Genomic DNA, 19241 nt, shown 5'->3' on the forward strand with positions numbered 1-19241 from the left:
ATTCCATTTGGATCCATGGATTGATCACATTTAGTTATGGTATTTCCTATATGCTTTCCATTTGGAACTTCCTAAGTCTTTCCTTCACCTTCATGACCTTGAATCTTTAAAGTTAGAATTGATGTAGAATGTCCCTCTGCTGGATTTTTCCATGATGACTCAAATCATTATGATTCTGGCAAGAGAAATATAAGTGATTCTGTGATTTTTATCAGTGTACTTACCATGTGACCTGTAATTTTGATTTTCCCATTACTGGTGATGTTAATATTGATTGCTAGAGGTCATATCTGCTGGGTTTTTCCTTTGTAAAATTTTTTTCACTTTGTAATATTTAGTGTTTTATGGGAGGTCTTTTGAAACTGTAAATACCTCTATTCATCAAACTTTTAATTTTTTCATTTATTCTTTATCAATATGGATTCATGGTTTATTTTAATCAGTGGGCTATAATTTGATAGTATATTTTTTCAAAAATTACTTTTTCATTTTGAAATGTTCTGTTTTGACAATCTTGGACTTTTAGAATTTGTAAAAATAGTTGAAAGAATTCTTGAATATTATTCTCTAAATGTGAACATTTTACTCCATTTGATTAATCCCTTCTCCCTTCTCCTCCTCTCTTTCCAGAAAAATACAAATGTAGATAACTAACGAAATTTCTATTTTCTATGAACCATTAGTGATGCCTCCCTATTCCTGAGTACTTGTGTTTCCTGAAATCAAGGAATTATTTTCATGACTATCATATAATAAAGTCAGAACATTGAAATTCATTCAGTGTTGTCATCTAATGTACAAACCTTATTCAGACTGTGCCAGTCAGTTATCTCAATCATCCATTATAGCCAAAGAAAATTCAATGTGAGGCAGGTGGAGATTTTCAGTGTGGTTCTTCATGTCTAGTGGCACTCTTTTGTTAGTCTCCTACAATCGTAGGCAGTTCCTGAGTCTTTTGATTTTCATGACATTTATATTTTTAAATACAGGTCAAATTTTATTTAAGTACAGGTCAGATTTTTCTTCAGTTTGGATTTGTGTGATGTTTCCTCATGATTGGATTCAGGTTGTATCATTTGGGCTGCAATATCTTTTAAGTGATGCTGAGTTTTTCCCACTATACCATATTTCTGTTGCACTAACAGCCTCCTGGTTTGATGAAGTAAGAGCCATGTTGGGAAAGCCCACGTGGTCAAGAACTGGGAACAGCCTCTATCAAGTATAGGCAATGTCTTGTAGCCTTCAGCCCAGAGTCAGAAAACAGCTCCCAGGGAAACATAGAAGGATATACTGTCAATTGATTCCATTACTGGTCAGTGTTGACTTTTGATTATTTAAGAAGTATCTTCCAGGTTTGTCCCTGGTAAAATTGCCATTTACCCTTTGTGTTTCATAAACATTTGTGTGAAAACACTTTGGGACTCTGTAAATGTCTAATTCCTTCAGAAATTTTATCCATTAGAATTAACATGTCATTAATTATTCTTGCTTGAGTCAAATTACTACTGTGGTGGTTGCCAAATGATGTTTTTCTTCCATTTCTTCTACACTGAAAATAAAACCAGCACACAAGTGGGGAAGAAGGGACAGATTATTTTGTTATTCACATGCCCCAGATTTGATCGTTAATAGCAATTTCAAGCTGATAACACATTTTTTACTCTATCTGCATTTTTCTGGGTACTTTGTTACTTTCTGGGATGACAAGATATTCCAAGCTTATCTTGGATTTTCTCTGCCCCAGGCCTGGAATCAATCATTTAACTTAGAAACCCCGATTCCTTTTACCCACATCTAGGCACTAGTTATAGTAGGTGTGTGTATTGCTTCTGGGGTTGTCAATGCTCATAGGCTTACTTAAGGAACAAAGCAGGGGAATGTATGTGAGTGCATACATAAATATATATAAAATATATATATTTACATTATATTTCTACATTGAAATATATTGAAAACTGCATTCTTACTGATAACTCTTATCCAGTCCCATATCTAGTTTTTCCATTCCATGTTTGTTTACAATTGTTTGGATTTTATTATTTTTGCTGTACAAACATAGGAGCTACACTGTGGTAATTCAAAACATGTATACATTGTATAACATTCAGAGTCAGTTAACATTTCCATTTCCCTAAACTTTTATCTTCTAAATTTTTTAGTATGAAGTGTTTAATTTTGCCATATTTTATTGGTGCATTATAATCATGATAATAATGGGATTCATTATAACACTTTCATATATACACACAACAATATAATCTGACCAATATCATTCCACATTATTTCTCCTTTTGCTCACTTTCTACCTCCCCCTAGTCCCTTTCCTCCACTGATCTCTCCTTGATATTCTTGAAATGCTGCATACTCACACACACACACACACACTCCTTTCTTTTCCTTTTTTCTACCTAGCTTCCACCTATGAGATAAAACATATTACCCTTGACCACCTGAGTGACTTATTTCACTTACCATAATATTCTCAAGTTATATCCATTTTCCTACAAATGATAATTTCATTTTTTCTTCACATCTGGATAAAACTCTATTGTGTATATACGTTCCCCATTTTCTTTATTCATTCATTCATTGATGGACACCAAGGCTGGTTCCATTGTTTGACTATTGTGAATTGTGCTGCTATGAACTTGGGTATGTATATATCACTGTGGTATGCTGACTTTAATTCTTTAGGATAAATGTCAAGGAGTGGTATAGCTGAGTCATATGATGATTCCTCTCCTAGTCTTTTGGGACACCTCTGTACAGATTTCCATATCAGTTGTACTAATTTATAATCAACAGTGTAAAAGTGTTCCTCTTTCTCCATATCCTCTCCAGCATTTATCACTGTTTGTATTTTTGATGACTGCCATTTGAACTGGAGTGAGTTGAAATCTCAGTGAGATTTGATTTGTATTTCCCTAACTGCTAAAGATGCTGAAGCTTTCTTATGTATCTATATTTCACATATTTATATTTTCATTTATTTGGTCATTTGTATTTCTTCTTCTGAAAAGTGGTCTGTTTAATTCATTTCCCCATTTATTAATCAGGATTATTTTGTTTGGTTGGTTTTTTTAGTGTTTTTGAGTTCTTTATATATTGTGGACCTTAATCCTGTCAGAATAATAGCAAGCAAATATGACCTCCCATTCTATAACTTCTCTCTTCACTTTCCTAATGGTTTCCTTTCCCATGCAGAAGCTTTTTAATTTGATATCATCCTTATTAATTCTTGGCATTATTTTCTGAGCTTTAAGGGTTGTACTGAGGAAGTTGTTGTCTGTACTTATATGTTGGGGTATTGACCCTAAGTTTTATTTTAGCAATTTCAGAGTTTCTGGTCTAATTCCTGGGTCTTTGATCCATTTTGAGGTGATTTTTGTGCAGGTTGAGAAATAAGGATCTAGCCTCACTGTGGATTTTTCCCAGCACCATTTTTTTCTCCAGCACCTTTGTCAAGGATCAAATGACCATATACATGTGGGTTTGTCTCTGTGTCTTCTATTCTGTAACAGTCTATGTATCTGTTTTTATGCCAGTATCATGATGTTTATATTACTATAACTCTGTAGTATAATTTGAAGTCAGGTATTGTAATGCCTCTAGCATTGCTTTTTTGGTTTATATAATTACTTTGACTATCCTGGATCTTTTATTCTTCCAAATGAATTTTAGGATTTTTTTTTTTCTAATTCTGTGAAGCATGTCATTAGTACTTTGGTGAGGATTGCATTGAATCTATAGATTACTTATGATAATATGACTATTAGAACAATATTAAGTTCTGCCTATCCATGAACATGGTAGATCTTTCCATCTTATTTTGTCTTCTTTAATTTCTTTCTTTAGTGTTCTATAGTTTTTGTTCTGGAGGTCTTTCACCTCCTTGGTTAGATTTATTCCCAGGTATTTTTAATGCTTTCGTAAATGAAAATTTTTTGCTGATTTCTTTCTCAGAAGATTCATGATTGATGTATAGCAAAGCTACTGATTTTTGTGTGTTGATTTTGTAAACTGTTACTTTGCCACATTTGTTTATTGGCTCTAAAAGTCTTCTGGTGGAGCTTTGTGGATCTTTTAAGTAAAGGATTCTATCATCTGCAAGCAGTGATAATCTGACTTCTTCCTTTTCTGTTTGTACTCTTTTAATTTCCTTTTCTTGCCTAATTTCTCTGGGTGCAATTTATAGTACTAAATGGAATAGGAGTGGTGAGAGTGGACATTATTGTCTTTTTCTGGATTTTAAAGAAAAATATTTCAGTTTTTCTTTATTCATTATGACATTGGCTGTGAATTTGTCATATATATCCTTTATGATGTTCTGGTAAATTCCTTCTGTCTCTAGGTTCTTCCATGTTCTTATCATGAATGGTTGCTGAATGTTGTTGAAGGCTTTCTCTGCATTGATTGAGATAACTATAAGATTTTCATCATTAATTCTAATTATGTGGTGATTTTTATTGATTTGTTTATATATGTTAAAAATTCTTTCAACCTGGGATAAAACCAACTTGGTCATAATGTACAATCTTTTCAATGTTGTTAAATATTATTTGCTAATATTTTATTAAGGATTTTTTTATCTAAGTTCATCAGGAGTATAGGTCTATATTTTTCTTTCCTTGATGTTTTCATAACTGATTTGGATATGAAGGTGATAATGACTTCATAAAATGAATTTGGACATGTCCCATTTCTTTCTGTCTCACAGAATAATTTGAGAAGCATTGGAATTAATTATTTAAAAGTCTTGTAGAATTCAACTGAGAATCAATCTGTTCCTGGGCTTTTCTTTTTTTTGGAAGGGTTTCTATTATTGCTTCTCTCTCATTAGTAGTTATTAGTCTTTGAAGGTTTTAAATCCTTGATTCAATTTTGGCAGGTTATGTGTGTCTAGAAATGTATCTATTTCTTTTAGGTTTCCAATTTATTGGAGTATTTGTTTCAAGATAGTTCCTAATAATCCTCTGGATTTCTATGATGTCTATGGTGATTTCTTTTTTCATCTCTAATTTTATTAATTTGGGTCTTCTTTCTTTTTCTTTGGTTAGTTTGGCCAAGGACTTATCAATCTTGTTTATCTTTTCAAAGAACCAGCTCTTCATTTCATGGAGCCTTTGTACTGTATCTTCTCAAATCTTAATAATTTCCTTCCATCTACTTGTTTTAGAATTGGTTTGTTTTTGTTTTTCCAGGGTCATGAGATGCATCATTACATTGTATGTGGGATATTTCTGATTTTCTCTTATAAGCACTTATAACTATAAACTTTCCTCTTAGAAACACCATCATAGTGTTCCAGAGATTCTGGTATGTTTCATCACTATTCTCTTTTGTTTCAAAACTTTTTAAACTTCTCCCTGATTTCTTCTATCACCCATTCATCATTGAAAACTGTATTGCTTAATCTCAGATGTTTATAGAGTTTCTGTAGTTTTGGTTGGGTTTTTTTTGGGGGGGGGGTTGATTTCTAATTTCATTTAGTTAATGATCAGATAAAATGTAATCTCTTAACAATCTCTTTTACATAATTGAGTGCACCAATGTTTGGTGCATAAATGTTTATTACTGTTACATCTTCTCATTGAACTGTTCCTTTTACCAGTACAAACTGACCATCTTTGTTCTGATTAATTTTGACTTAAACTATGTTTTGTTTGTTTGAGAGTAGCTACTTCTACTTGTTTGGGAACTCATATGCATGGTATATGAGTTTCTGCTCTCTCAATTTCAGCCTGTGGCTATCATTGACTGAAAAGTGAGACTTGCCAACAACACATAATTGGGTCTTATTTGTTAATACATTCTGCCAGCCTGTGTCTTCTAATTGGAGGTTGAGACCATTTTCCATTTGCATTCAATGTTATTATAGTTTATTAACTCCAACCATATTGATTTATTTTGAATGTCTAATTTGGTCCTGTTTCTCATTTGCTTAGCTACTCTTCAAATGAGATTTGTCCATTTGTGAGCTCTGGAATTTTTTTTCTTTCTATGTTTTCTGTATGTAGTATTTCCTTAATTATTTACGGGCTTAATAGTGCTTAGTAGTCATGAATTTCTTTAGTGTCTGCTTACATTGAAAGGTTTTTATTTCTTATTCAATTACTGAAGGATATCGTTTATATATATAGCAATCTTGGTTGGCAGTTATTATTTTTTAGGGCTTGGAATGCGTTATTCTAAGCCCTCCTGAATTTTAGAGTTTGTGCTGAGAAATTAGAAGTAATTCTGATTGGATTGCCTCTGTTACCAGAGACTTTTCTCTTGAGGCTTTCAAAATTCTATCTTTGATCCATATGTTATGTTAGGAATTTGAATTATAACATTTCTTGGAGTGTCTCTTTTATGATCTTGCCTATTTGGGTTCAGAATGTCTCCTATTTTCTGGATGCCCATCTTCTCAAAGTTTGGAAAACAATCCTCTTCAGTTCCAGTGATTCTTAAATATGACCAAATTCTTAATGTTGTTCCAGAGTTCTTATATATTCTGGTCAAGAGTACTTATTTTCTTTTCTTTAATTCTGTCTGACTGTTCATGACCAGCCACTTTGTCTTCCAATTTTAAGAATCTGTCTTTAGCATGGCCTACTACAGTAGACAGACTTTCAAGTGAACATTTTATTTGATTTATTTCATCTTTCATTTTCAAGATTTCTGTTTGGAGTCACGTACAGTGGCACATGCCTGTAATCCCAGCAAATTGGGAAACTGAGATAGGAGGATTATGAGTTTAAAGCCAGCCTCAGCAACATAGCAAGGCCCTAAGCAACTTAGTGAGACCCAGTCTCTAAATAAAATATTTTTTAAGAAGAACTCTCTATTTCCTTATTGAATGCTCATTCATATCCTGTACTGACTTCCTTAATTTTTTCCATTATTTTTCTGTTTTCTTTTAGAATTCATTGATCATGTTTATAATCATTCTTTTGAATTCTTCATCTGATATCACTCCATTTCAGTTTATTTGGAGTCAGTTGCTAGTGAATAAAATATTTTAAGGGGCATTGTGTTGCCTTGTTTTTTCATATTTCTTATATTCCTGTGTTGGATTTTATGTATTTGTTGGAATAGATTTTTCTTCCATTCTTATGTGTGGGCCTTCTTAGGTACAGCTTTCACTTGCCAAAGTATTCTGGAATATCAGGATGTTGTGAATTTTTTCCATATAGTTCCAAACAGGTTTTGTAGTATAGGTTACCTGCCACATCTTTGGTGATGATTAGTATATTTTGACATAGTGCATATTGGGTCAGAGATTGAGAATTTCACTTTTTTTGTAGATCTCAAAAGAGTGTGAAATTTCTTGTAGATCTGGTAATTGTGTTGTAGACGAAAGGCTATGTGAGATACATACTCTATCATTGCTCTTCACTTAACAACTTCTTATATTCTAAAGCAATACAGGAATGATCTAGATTGATATCCCTCATAGATGTGATATCTACTACCTTTGTGTTAATTTTCTGTCCTTGCTATAGGAATGGATGTCTGCGCATGGAACCTGAGGGCCCCCAGCTGTTTCTTCTTGGAAACTTGTTATTAGTTTGAAGTTTCTGTCTTCAATTTTTTTATTCAATACTACTGATATTTAAGCATGGTTAATTTGTGAATGGTACAACATGTGCTATTTCTTGGCTGGGTTTAGCTCAGAAGTTGTCTCTGTTCTGTGAACTTAAATTTCTGAGTAGATTCCCAGCACTTCACAGAAAAGGGGGAAACAAACAATAGCATCATTAGAAGCAAACAATATACAGCATTAAGATAAATACCTGATGCCTACTATGACATCTATAATCCTAATTATCACAAAAAGAGGAATAGTGGGGTAAGAATTTGCCAACAGCAAAAGCAATAAGTAGCCATGAACTACATTTGGTATTAGAGAGCAACATCAACTATTCCAGCCACAGTACTAATAACAACTGCAACAATGTGAATGATAGGGACAGAAGTTATGTGAGTCAAATAGTTCTAAAGGATGATAAAAAATAATGTCCATTAAGATAAAATAAAAAGTGATAGGAATGTGAAAGAATGTTTAAAATGTGAACAGAGAGAAAGCAGAAGAGGTGTAGTAAGTGATGACTAGAAAAATAAAAATCAAAAGAAGTAAAGAGAAAGAGAAAGGGAGAAATAAGAGAATTTAACTGTTAGAGGGGAAAAAGGGGAGAAAGGGAAACAAACAAAAATTTGAAAAAAATAAACAAAACACTAACCATCAAAAGATAAGCCAAAGAAGAATAATAATCATTTAAGAATTCTAAAACTGAGAAAAGAAAATGTGTATGTGCGTGTGTGTGTGTGTGTGTGTGTGTGTGTATATAATCACAATGAGAACACCAAAAAAATAAAGAAGAAAAAAATTCTTATTTAAAATAGCCTCTACTGAGATGGTCAAAACTGTTGATAAGGATGGATGAATGACAGGTCACTGCTTATGCCTGACTGTCCTTTCTGTTTCTTCTTGGGTGGGGAAGAGAACACAAAGGCTGAGGGTTATTAAACCCTATTTTTGTGTTGCTCACTGAGTCACAAACTGGAATAGTCTAAATCTCAAAATTGGTTGAAATCTTTTTCAACTTCTCTTCTCACCAGTATAAGGTATGTTGGAGTGGGAGTTACTTTTATTGGAGTTTTGTCCACACAGACAAGATCAATGCATTCCCAAAGTGGTGTTGCTGCAGAGTTCTAAGTGGGAAGTTCAGAAAACTAGAGTTTAGTTCTAATCAGGACTTATGAACTTGTTGGGTGGCATCAGCTCTAGAAAGATTAAATCTATACACTGCTAGGTTCTGGCAGACATTGAGGTCTGCTGGGGGAGTCTGGATCTCAGGAGCTTCCCACAAATTCTATTCATGGAATAGGAAAGCCAGCCATTCACAGATCTCACATACTCCACAGATCTCCCACTTTTAGAGCCTTCACAGGCTTAGTCCCTGAGTGTAAACATGTATGCCTGTTCAGTTTCCCCACCCTTTTCAGCTGATCACATGAGCCACCAGAATCAAAGAGAAAGTGAGTTGTATTCCTCTAGATATCTTTGACTTGAATTTCCCTGGGTACAATCTTCTCAGCGCCTGTTTCACTTTACGTTCTGCTATGTGCATCATAGACCCACAGTAGGTACTTGTTGAGACAGTATGGCAATATTTGCTATGATCTCCCAGGCTCCTGCATCAGCAAGCTGAAACATGGTCTCAAGATGGCTCCCTGCCTCAGTTCTCTGTTTGCCAGTTGAGGAACACAGAGCCCTTTTTAAACACCTGGCTACTGTGCAGTCTCTGGATCAGCAAAGTTCAGGCTACTTTTCTGTGTGACAGGATTTTTCATGCCAAATATGTCCTTTGTGTTCCTCTCTCTTTGTTGTTCCCTCCCCTCTGTGTGAACCAGTACCACTGCTGGTGCTGCTTCAGCATTTTAGAATCAATGTATTCTTTCTTGTTCTTTGTTCAATGCACTCAAATTTCTGAGTCTCAAATAGATTCCAACTGTCCAGCATTGAATTTCGGTGAATTCCCTCTTTAAACCCACCTCACTGAGAAAAAGTACTGCTGCTTGAACCTCAGACCACAGAGCAATTGGAAATGTAGCCTTCCTCTAACTGACCATCTGGAATCTCTACATCTCCGTAAACTTCAAAAAATTTTGATTAACATGTAATAATTGCACATATTTACATATTTGTGGGGTACCATGTGGTATTTTGATGCATGTCTACAATATGTACTGATCAAACCAAAGTAATTAACATTTCTACCTCCTTATCATTAGTTTCTATGTGGAGACGTCAAGCTCCTCTCTTTTTCTTTTCTTTTTGTACTGGAAATTGTACCCAAGGGTGCTTTACACTGAACCACATCTGTAATCCTTTATTTTTTTTTATAATTTTGAGACAGGATCTTCCTAAGTTGTTGAGGGTCTTACTGAGTTGTTGAGGCTGTCCTTGAACTTGGATCCTTCTGAGTCTCCTGAGTTTCTGGAATTAGTTGTTCACTACCACACCTAGCAAGCACCTCTCTTTTAATTCATATCATTTTACCAACTCCTTTCTTCTTTTTTTTTTCCTTGTCATGCTAAAGATCAAACCCATGGTTTGTGCATGGCAGGTATATGCTTGACCACTGAGCTACACACCCCCAGCCCTGTAACTCCTTTTCTCCAATGGTAATCTAGCTACCTTCATCTTTAGTATATTCACTTATTTGTTCAATGCCCTTGTATATCATCAGTCTCTTGTCCTTGCCCCTGTGCAGTTTCCCTGCTCACTTCCACTTGGACTTCAACCTCCAACACCTTTCATCAGGTTGCCTCCCACATCCTCCTTCCCAAGCAGATGCCCTCTTTACTCCATCCTTTCTAAGATGCCCTGTGCCAGGTCACCCTCTTATTCAGGTAATTGACTGAGACAGTATGGCAATATTTGCTATAATCAGATGCTGAAACACCTATATTGAGTGTCCCTCCATGTGTTGGTGCCTCCTGGCCCTGTTCAGTCTGAGATGCCACATTCTATTTCATCTTGCTTTCAGGGATAATTCAACACTTTGACTCTCACTTTTATCCCCTCATTTCATCCAGAAACCAATCTCTCACTCTAGGCTACCACAACTCCCTCTTTTTCTTTGCATACTTTGTCCCCATGATTTTTTTTTATTGTAAACAAATGGGATGCATGCTGGTTCTCTGTTTGTACATGGAGTAAAAGCGTATCATTTGTGTAACCATAAATTTACATAGGGTAATGTTGTTTGATTCATTCTGTTATTTTTTCCCATTCCCCCACCCCTCCCACCCCTCTTTTCCCTCTATACAGTCCTTCCTCCATTCTTGCCCCCCTCCCTAACCCTAACTCTAACCCTAACACTAACCTCTCCCACCCCCCTTTATGTGTCATCATCCACTAATCAGCGAAATCATTCATCCTTTGGTTTTTTGAGATTGGCTTATCTCAATTAGCATGATATTCTCTAATTTCATCCATATGCCTGCAAATGCCATAATTTTATCATGCTTTCTGGCTGAGTAATATTCCATTGTATATATATACCACATTTTCTTTATCCATTCATCAATTGAAGGGCATCTAGGTTGGTTCCACAATCTGGCTATTGTGAATTGAGCAGCTACGAACATTGTTGTGGCTGTATCTCTGTAGTATGCTGATTTTAAGTCCTTTGGGTATAGGCCAAGGAGTAAGATAGCTGAGTCAAATGGTGGTTCCAGTCCAAGTTTTCTAAGGAATCTCCACACTGCCTTCCAGAGTGGCTGCACTAATTTGCAGCCCCACCAGCAATGTATGAGTGTACCTTTTTCCCCACATCCTCGCCAACACCTATTGTTGCTTCTATTCTTGATAAGCGCCATTCTAATTGGGATGAGATGGAATCTTAGGGTGGTTTTGATTTGCATTTCTTTTATTACCACAAATGTTGAACATTTTTCCATATGTTTGTTGATTGCTTGTAGATCTTCTTCTGTGAAGTGTCTGTTCATTTCCTTAGCCCATTTGTCAATTGGGTTATTTGCATTCTTGGTGTAGAGTTTTTTGAGTACTTTATAGATTCTGGAAATTAGTTCTCTATCTGAAGTATGATTGGCAAAGATTTTCTCCCACTTTGTAGGCTCTTTCTTCGCATTGCTGATGGTTACCTTTGCTGAGAGAAAACTTTTTAGTTTGAATCTATCCCAGTTATTGATTCTTGCTTTTATTTCTTGTGCTATGGGAGTCCTGTTGAGGAAGTCTGGTCCTAAGCCGACATGTTGAAGATCTGGACCTACATTTACTTCTATAATCTGCAGGGTCTCTGGTCTGATTCCGAGGTCCTTAATCCATTTTGAGTTTAGTTTGGTACACGGTGAGAGATATGGGTTTAGTTTCATTCTGTTGCATATGGATTTCCAATTCTCCCAGCACCATTTGTTGAAGAGGCTATCTTTTCTCCATTGCATATTTTTGGCCCCTTTGTCTAGTATGAAAAAATTGTATTTATTTGGGTTTGTGTCCGTGTCCTCTATTCTGTACCATTGATCTACCTTTCTATTTTGGTACCAATATCATGCCATTTTTGTTACTATTGCTTTGTAGTAGAGTTGAAGATCTGGTATTGCAATACCCCCTGTTTCATTCTTTCTGCTAAGGTTTGCTTTAGCTATTCTGGGTTTTTTATTCTTCCAGATGAATTTCATAATTGCTTGCTCTATTTCTGTAAGATACATCATTGGGATTTTAATTGGAATTGCATTGAATCTGTATAGCACTTTAGGTAGTGTGGCCATTTTGACAATATTAATTCTTCCTATCCAAGAACATGGGAGATCTTTCCATCTTCTAAGGATTTCTTTAATTTCTTTCTTTAGTGTTCTATAGTTCTCATTGTAGAGGTCTTTTACCTCTTTTGTGAGATTGATTCCCAAGTATTTTATTTTTTTTGATGCTATCGTGAATGGGGTAGTTTTCCTGACTTTTCTTTCTGAAGATTCATCACTTATGTATAAAAATGCATTGGATTTATGAGCATTGATCTTGTAACCTGCTACTTTACTGAATTCACGTATGAGTTCTAAAAGTTTTCTGGTGGAATTTCCCGGTTCCTCTAAGTACATAATCATATCATCAGCAAATAGGGATAGTTTGAGTTCTTCTTTTCCTATTCGTGTCCCTTTAATTTCTTTGGTTTGTCTAATTGCTCTGGCTAGAGTTTCAAGGACGATATTGAATAGAAGTGGTGAAAGAGGGCATCCCTCCCTTGTTCCAGTTTTTAGGGGGAATGCTTTCAGTTATTCACCATTTAGAATGATATTAGCCATGGACTTAGCATAGATGGCCTTTACAATGTTAAGGAATGTTCCCACTATCCCTATTTTTTCTAGTGTTTTGAGCATGAAGGGGTGCTGTATTTTATCAAATGTTTTTTCTGCATCTATTGCAATAATCATGTGATTCTTGACTTTAAGACTATTGATATGGTGAATTACATTTATTGATTTCCTGATGTTGAACCAACCTTGCATCCCTGGGATGAAACTCACTTGATCAAGGTGCACTATCTTTTTAATATGTTTTTGTATGTGATTTGCTAAAACTTTGTTGAGAATTTTTGCAACAATGTTCATTAAGGATATGGATCTGAAATTTTCTTTCCTCGATGTGTCTCTGTCTGGTTTAGGTATCAGGGTAATATTGGCTTCATAAAATGAGTTTGGGAGGGTTCTCTCCTCTTCTATTTCATGGAATACTTTGAGAAGTGTTGGAATGAACTCTTCTTTAAAGGTTTTGTAGAACTAGGCTGAGAACCCATCTGGTCCCGTACTTTTCTTTGTTGGTAGGCTTTTGAAGTCTTCTTCTATTACATTACTTGAAATTGGTCTATTTAAATTATGTATATCCTCCTCATTCAGTTTAGGCAATTCATGTCTAAACTGTCTCTAAAAACCTGTTGAAGTCTTTGAAATTTTCTATTTTGTTGGAGTATAGATTTTCAAAATAGCTTCTAATTATGTTTTGTATTTCAATCGTGTCTGTTGTGATATTTCCTTGTTCATTCCAAATTTTAGTGATTTGCATTTTTTCTCATCTTTGTTAGTGTGGCTAAAGGTTTATCAATTTTGTTTAATTTTTCGAAGAACCAACTATTTTGTCAATTTTTTGTATTGTTTCTTTTGTTTCAGTTTGGTTTATTTCAGCTCTGAGTTTAACTATTTCCTATCTTCTACTACTTTTGGTGTTCATCTGTTCTTCTTTTTCTAGGACTTTGAGCTGCAGTGTTAGGTTGTTTATTTGTTGAGTTTTACTTCTTTTATTGAATGGGCTCCATGAAATAAATTTTCCTCTAAGTACTGCTTTCATAGTGTCCCAGAGATTTTGATATGATGTTTCTTTGTTCTCATTTACCTCTAAGAATTTTTTAATTTCCTTCCTAATATCTTCTGTTATCCATTCATCATATAATGGCACATTGTTTAATCTCCAGGTGTTGGAGTAGTTTCTGGTTTTTACTCTTTCATTTATTTCTAATTTCAATCCATTTTGATCTGATAGAACACAAGGTAGTGTCTCTATCTTCTTGTATTTGCTAACATTAGCTTTGTGGCATAATATATGGTCTATTTTAGAGAAGGATCCATGTGCTGCTGAGAAGAAAGTGTATTCGTTCTTTGTTGGATGGTATATTCTATAAATGTCTGTTAAGTCTAAATTATTGATTGTGTTATTGATATCTATGGTTTTTTGTTCAATTTTTGTTTGGAAGATCTGTCCAGTGGTGAGAGAGGTGTGTTAAAATCACCTAGTATTATTGTGTTATGGTCTATTTGGTTTCTGAAATTGAGGAGGATTTGTTTGACATACATGGATGAGCCACTGTTTGGGGCATAGATGTTTATGATTGTTATGTCTTGCTGATTTATGGTTCCCTTAAGCAGTATGAAATGTCCTTCTTTATCCCTTCTGACTAACATAGGCTTGAAGTCCACATTATCTGAAATGAGGATGGATATCCCAGCTTTTTTGCTGAGTCCATGTGCATGGTATGTTTTTCCCCATCCTTTCACCTTTAGTCTATGGGTATCTCTTTCTATGAGGTGAGTCTCTTGCAGGCAACATATTGTTGGATCTTTCTTTTTAATCCAATCTGCCAGTCTATGTCTTTTGATTGATGAGTCAGGCCATTAACATTCAGGATTATTATTGAGATATGATTTGTATTCCCGGTCATTTGGTTCATTTTTTAAATTTTATTTATTCATTTTGACACGACTTGGTTCCTCCTTTATTTAAAAATTCCTTTAGGATAATTCCTCCCTTTGCTGATTCGCTTGTTTTTCATCTCTTCCTCATGGAATATTTTGCTGAGAATGTTCTATAATGCCGGCTTTCTTTTTGTAAATTCTTTTAGCTTTTGTTTATCATGGAATGATTTTATTTCATCATCAAATTTGAAGGTAAGTTTTGCTGGGTTTAAGATTCTTGGTTGGCATCCATTTTCTTTCAGGGCTTGAAAAATGTTGTTCCAGGCCCTTCTAGCTTTTAGGGTCTGGATTGAAAAATCTGCTGATATCCGTATTGGTTTCCCCCTGAATGTAATTTGGTTCTTTTCTCTCACAGTCTTTACAATTCTGTCTTTATTTTGTATGTTAGGTATTTTCATTATAATGTGCCTTGGTGTGGGTCTGTTGTAATTTTGTGGATTTGGAGTCCTATAAGCCTCTTGAACTTGATTTTTCATTTTATTCTTCATATTTGGGGAATTTTCTGATATTATTTCATTGAATAGATTGTTCATTCCTTTGGTTTGTTTCTCTAAGCCTTCCTCAATCCCAATAATTCTCAAATTTGGCCTTTTCATGATATCCCATAGTTCTTGGAGATTCTGTTCATGATTTCTTACCATCTTCTCTGTTTGTTCAACTTTGTTTTCAAGGTTAAATATTTTGTCTTCAATATCTGAGGTTCTGTCTTCCAGGTGTTCTATCCTATTGGTTGTGCTTTCCATGGAGTTCTTAATTTTGTTTATTGTTTCCTTCATTTCAAGGATTTCTGTTTGGTTTTTTTTCAATATCTCTAACTCTTTATTGAAATGTACTTTTGCTTCCTGTATTTGCTCTTTTAACTGTCGATTGGTGCTATCATTCAATGCCTGCATTTGCTCTTTCATCTCATCCTTCAATGCCTGCATTTGCTCTTTCATCTCCTCGTTTGCTTCCCTGATCATTTTAATTATGTACATTTTGAACTCCCTTTCTGTCATTTCTTCTGCCATCCTGTCATTGGATTTTATTGATGTAGCATCTAGATTTGTTTGGGGCATTTTCTTCCCTTGTTTTCTCATATTGTTCAGGTATCAGTGGACCGCTGAGATATTGCAGATTTCCTCTATTGACTTACAAAGTCCCTGAAGATTTCTAGTTCCTCCTCTGGGCAGCCGCCCATAGCCCTGATGCGGCTGCTCCGAGTCCAAGCACTGTGCTGAGCGGCCTCCTCTTTGATGCTCCCAGTTGTCCGAGTTCACTGCTCCAGTGGGGGGAGGGGTGTCTCGTTGGGCAACTCTACTTCACAAAGTTCCCTGCATTCGGGGGCTACCGCCCCATCCAGGATGCCTCCCCAATGGGAGAGACTCACCCGGTGGCTTTGAGTTGGTCCCAAGTCTCTCGATATCTCCTCTTTTTGAACCCTGAGTCCTGGAGCAACATGAAATGCAGCCACCCTCTAGTCTGCCATCTTGAAACTCTGTCCCCATGATTTTGAACTGAAATGTTCCAAGAAGAGAAAGAAGGAAAGGGCTCCATTTAACTTTGATAATCAATATATGAAACTCTACCAAACAGGGATTTTGATTGGAATTGCAGCAAATACATAAGTGATATGGGGAGAAAAGTTGTTTATAATAATGATTTTCCCCAACCTATAAATATTTAATAGCTTCTCTCATTAGCTCTCAAAATTTAAAAAAATTCTCTTAGAGGTCTTCATCATTTTAAAATTTATTTCCAGTTTTTTATCCTATTTTAAATGTTATCTTTTTATAAATCTTGTTTTGTCTTTGTCATTATTAAAACTAAATTGATATTTTGGGTTTTGATGTAATAGCTCAGATCTGGAATGTGCCCAAAGGCCCATGTATTAAAGATTTGTTCTTCAGATTTGCAGTATTTAAAAGGGGTTGAAAACCTTTAAGAGTTGGAGCCTGGTGGGAAGAGTTAGGTCATTGGGGGTATACTCTTTAAAGAGGTATACTGTGCATGTGCTCTCGCTCTCTCGCTCTCTCTTTCTCTCTCTCTCCTCTCCCTCTCTCTCTTCTGTTTCCTGACCACCAAATAGTAAGCAGCTTTCTCCACCATGTATTTCCAATCATAATATTCTGCCTCAACACAGACCCAAAAGAAACTGGGTCAACAAAAAATGGACTGAAATCTCCAAATATAAATAAATAAATAAAACTTTCATCTTTTAAAATGTGATTATCTCACATATTTTGTTATAGTAACAGAACTATAACTAACACAGTGAACTTGAATTTGGGTATCTTGCTAAATTTGTATTAGTTATATTTTTCTTATTTTAATATTTTATCTGAGAATTATTTGGTATTTTCTATATATACACACATATAATCTATAAATAATGATGGTTTTGTTTGCTTTCCAATTCCTAGAGTTCTTATTTCTTTTCCTTTTCCATTGCAAGAATGATGTTGAATAAAAGTAGAGATAGTAGGAACCCCTGTTTTGTTGAACCTGCAAAAGAAAATAGTATTTTCCAATAAGTAGGTAGATGTTTGGTTCTTATTTTTCTGATAGGTACATTTTATTAGTGTATTAGTTTCCCATTGTTGCATATCATATCACAAACTTTGCATTTTTAAGCCACAACATTTACTATCTCAGACTTTCTGTTAGTCAAGAGCATGGCGTTTTTAAATGTAGAATAGAATTAACACAAGCATACCCAAGCTTATTAGTGTGGGACTTAAGAGTTCCCCAAATTTGGTGCCAAATTGTGTTAGATTATCTAATGCTCCCGTGATAAGCCCTCCCGGTTTGATTTCTACCTTAGTGGTGTTCATGGCGAGGATCTGCCGTCAAAGCCTTGTTACCAGCTCGTTGAATCCATCCGTCCATTGTTGTGCAATCTGCGAAAATAACTGTCTAGAGAAGTTCTCATTAGAAGTCACAGAAAGGAAAGGGAGAGCTAGGCACACAGGAGTATATGAAAAAGTAATTGTTTCACTCTCTCTACATATTTCAGTATTAACTCCATTAACCTTTTGATCAGTGCACTTTCCTTTACTTATAGATCCTCCTTTTACAAAAGCCAGGGGGCTTATATTCGTACATGCCTTAGGCCTGCATAAGGACCAAATGGATAAGGGGTTGAAATTACCTTTATATTCCAAATTTTCTACAAAATCTTTTGTACTTTGAGATGTGATATATATCTGATTAAGTAAATGCCAAGGTCCAAAAGTCAAATTACTGGAGACCTTTTTATCAGGTCCTAGGTGCTGACAAGTTTCCCATAAGGGAAGCCAAGTAATAGCCTTTTCGAAGGACTGGCAATGGCCATACTAATGGATATGAAAATCAGTCTTATTATTATTAGCTTTGGGCATGTAACCGGTGACATTTGTATTGGAGTTGTTTTCTTTATTTAAGGTAATATCTGTCAAAGTATGATCGACCAACTGCACACAAGGTGTGCCACTGCCAAAGGCGAGGCATAATGCATTCTCTAGTGATAAATTCAGGGTAAACTTGGAGTCCAATGGTGGTGTGTACCTAAGGGTAGTTTGCCCAGTAGATTCATTAGTGGAAAAGAACTGAGGAAAGACTGCACCACCTTGAGAGACTGGAACCAGTCAAGGCAATACCCTGACTATTGTCCAGAACTGTTCAACCTGGATGAAACTCACCACCATCATCAGTAGCAGCAGGATACCCAGAGGACTTGGCTGCATCTTGATGAACCGTCTTAACTGCTCAGACTAGCCTTTCTGGAATCCAAATTGGCATTTTTTCTTCCTGTGGAAATACTCACACATGCCCTCTTCCCCAAATCAAGACCAGGGAAGGTCCTTTCCACTCTCCTGTTACAACATCTTTCCATAAAGCTTGTGGCTTTATGTCAGTGTCAACTGCAGCATGTCGATCCGCTGCTGATTTTCCTGATTTATCCAAATTCAAAAAATTTAAGGTAAAAAGGGCTATGGATAATCTATTCTTAGGTGGATATGACTTCCCTATTCCCCCTTTTTATTTTATTAATAAGGTCTTAATGGTTAGATGAGCTCTTTCTATAATTCCTTGTCCCTGGGAGTTATAAGGAATACCTGTGACATGATATATACTAAATGTAGAACAAAACTGTTTAAAGGTTAAGGATGTATAGCCTGGACCATTGTCTGTTTTTATTATTTTTGGAATGCCCAGAACAGAAAAGGTATATAGGCAGTGATTTATAATATCTTTTGTCTTTTCACCTGACTGTAAGGAGGCCATAAAAATCCTGAATAAGTAACTAAGGACACATGCATGTATCTAATCTTTCCAAATTCTGGGATATGAGTAACATCCATTTGCCATATATGGTTGGCTTGTAATCCTCTAGGGTTAACACCATTTTGAGGTACTGGGAGATAAGTGACACAATGTTGACAATTTTTGACAATAGTTCTAGCTTGTTCCTTAGTTAATCTAAAATGTTTTTGAAGAGTGTTAGTGTTAACATGGAAGTTTTT

This window comes from Sciurus carolinensis, chromosome 12 (genome assembly GCF_902686445.1).
Source record: "Sciurus carolinensis chromosome 12, mSciCar1.2, whole genome shotgun sequence".
Taxonomy (NCBI): Eukaryota; Metazoa; Chordata; class Mammalia; order Rodentia; family Sciuridae; genus Sciurus; species Sciurus carolinensis.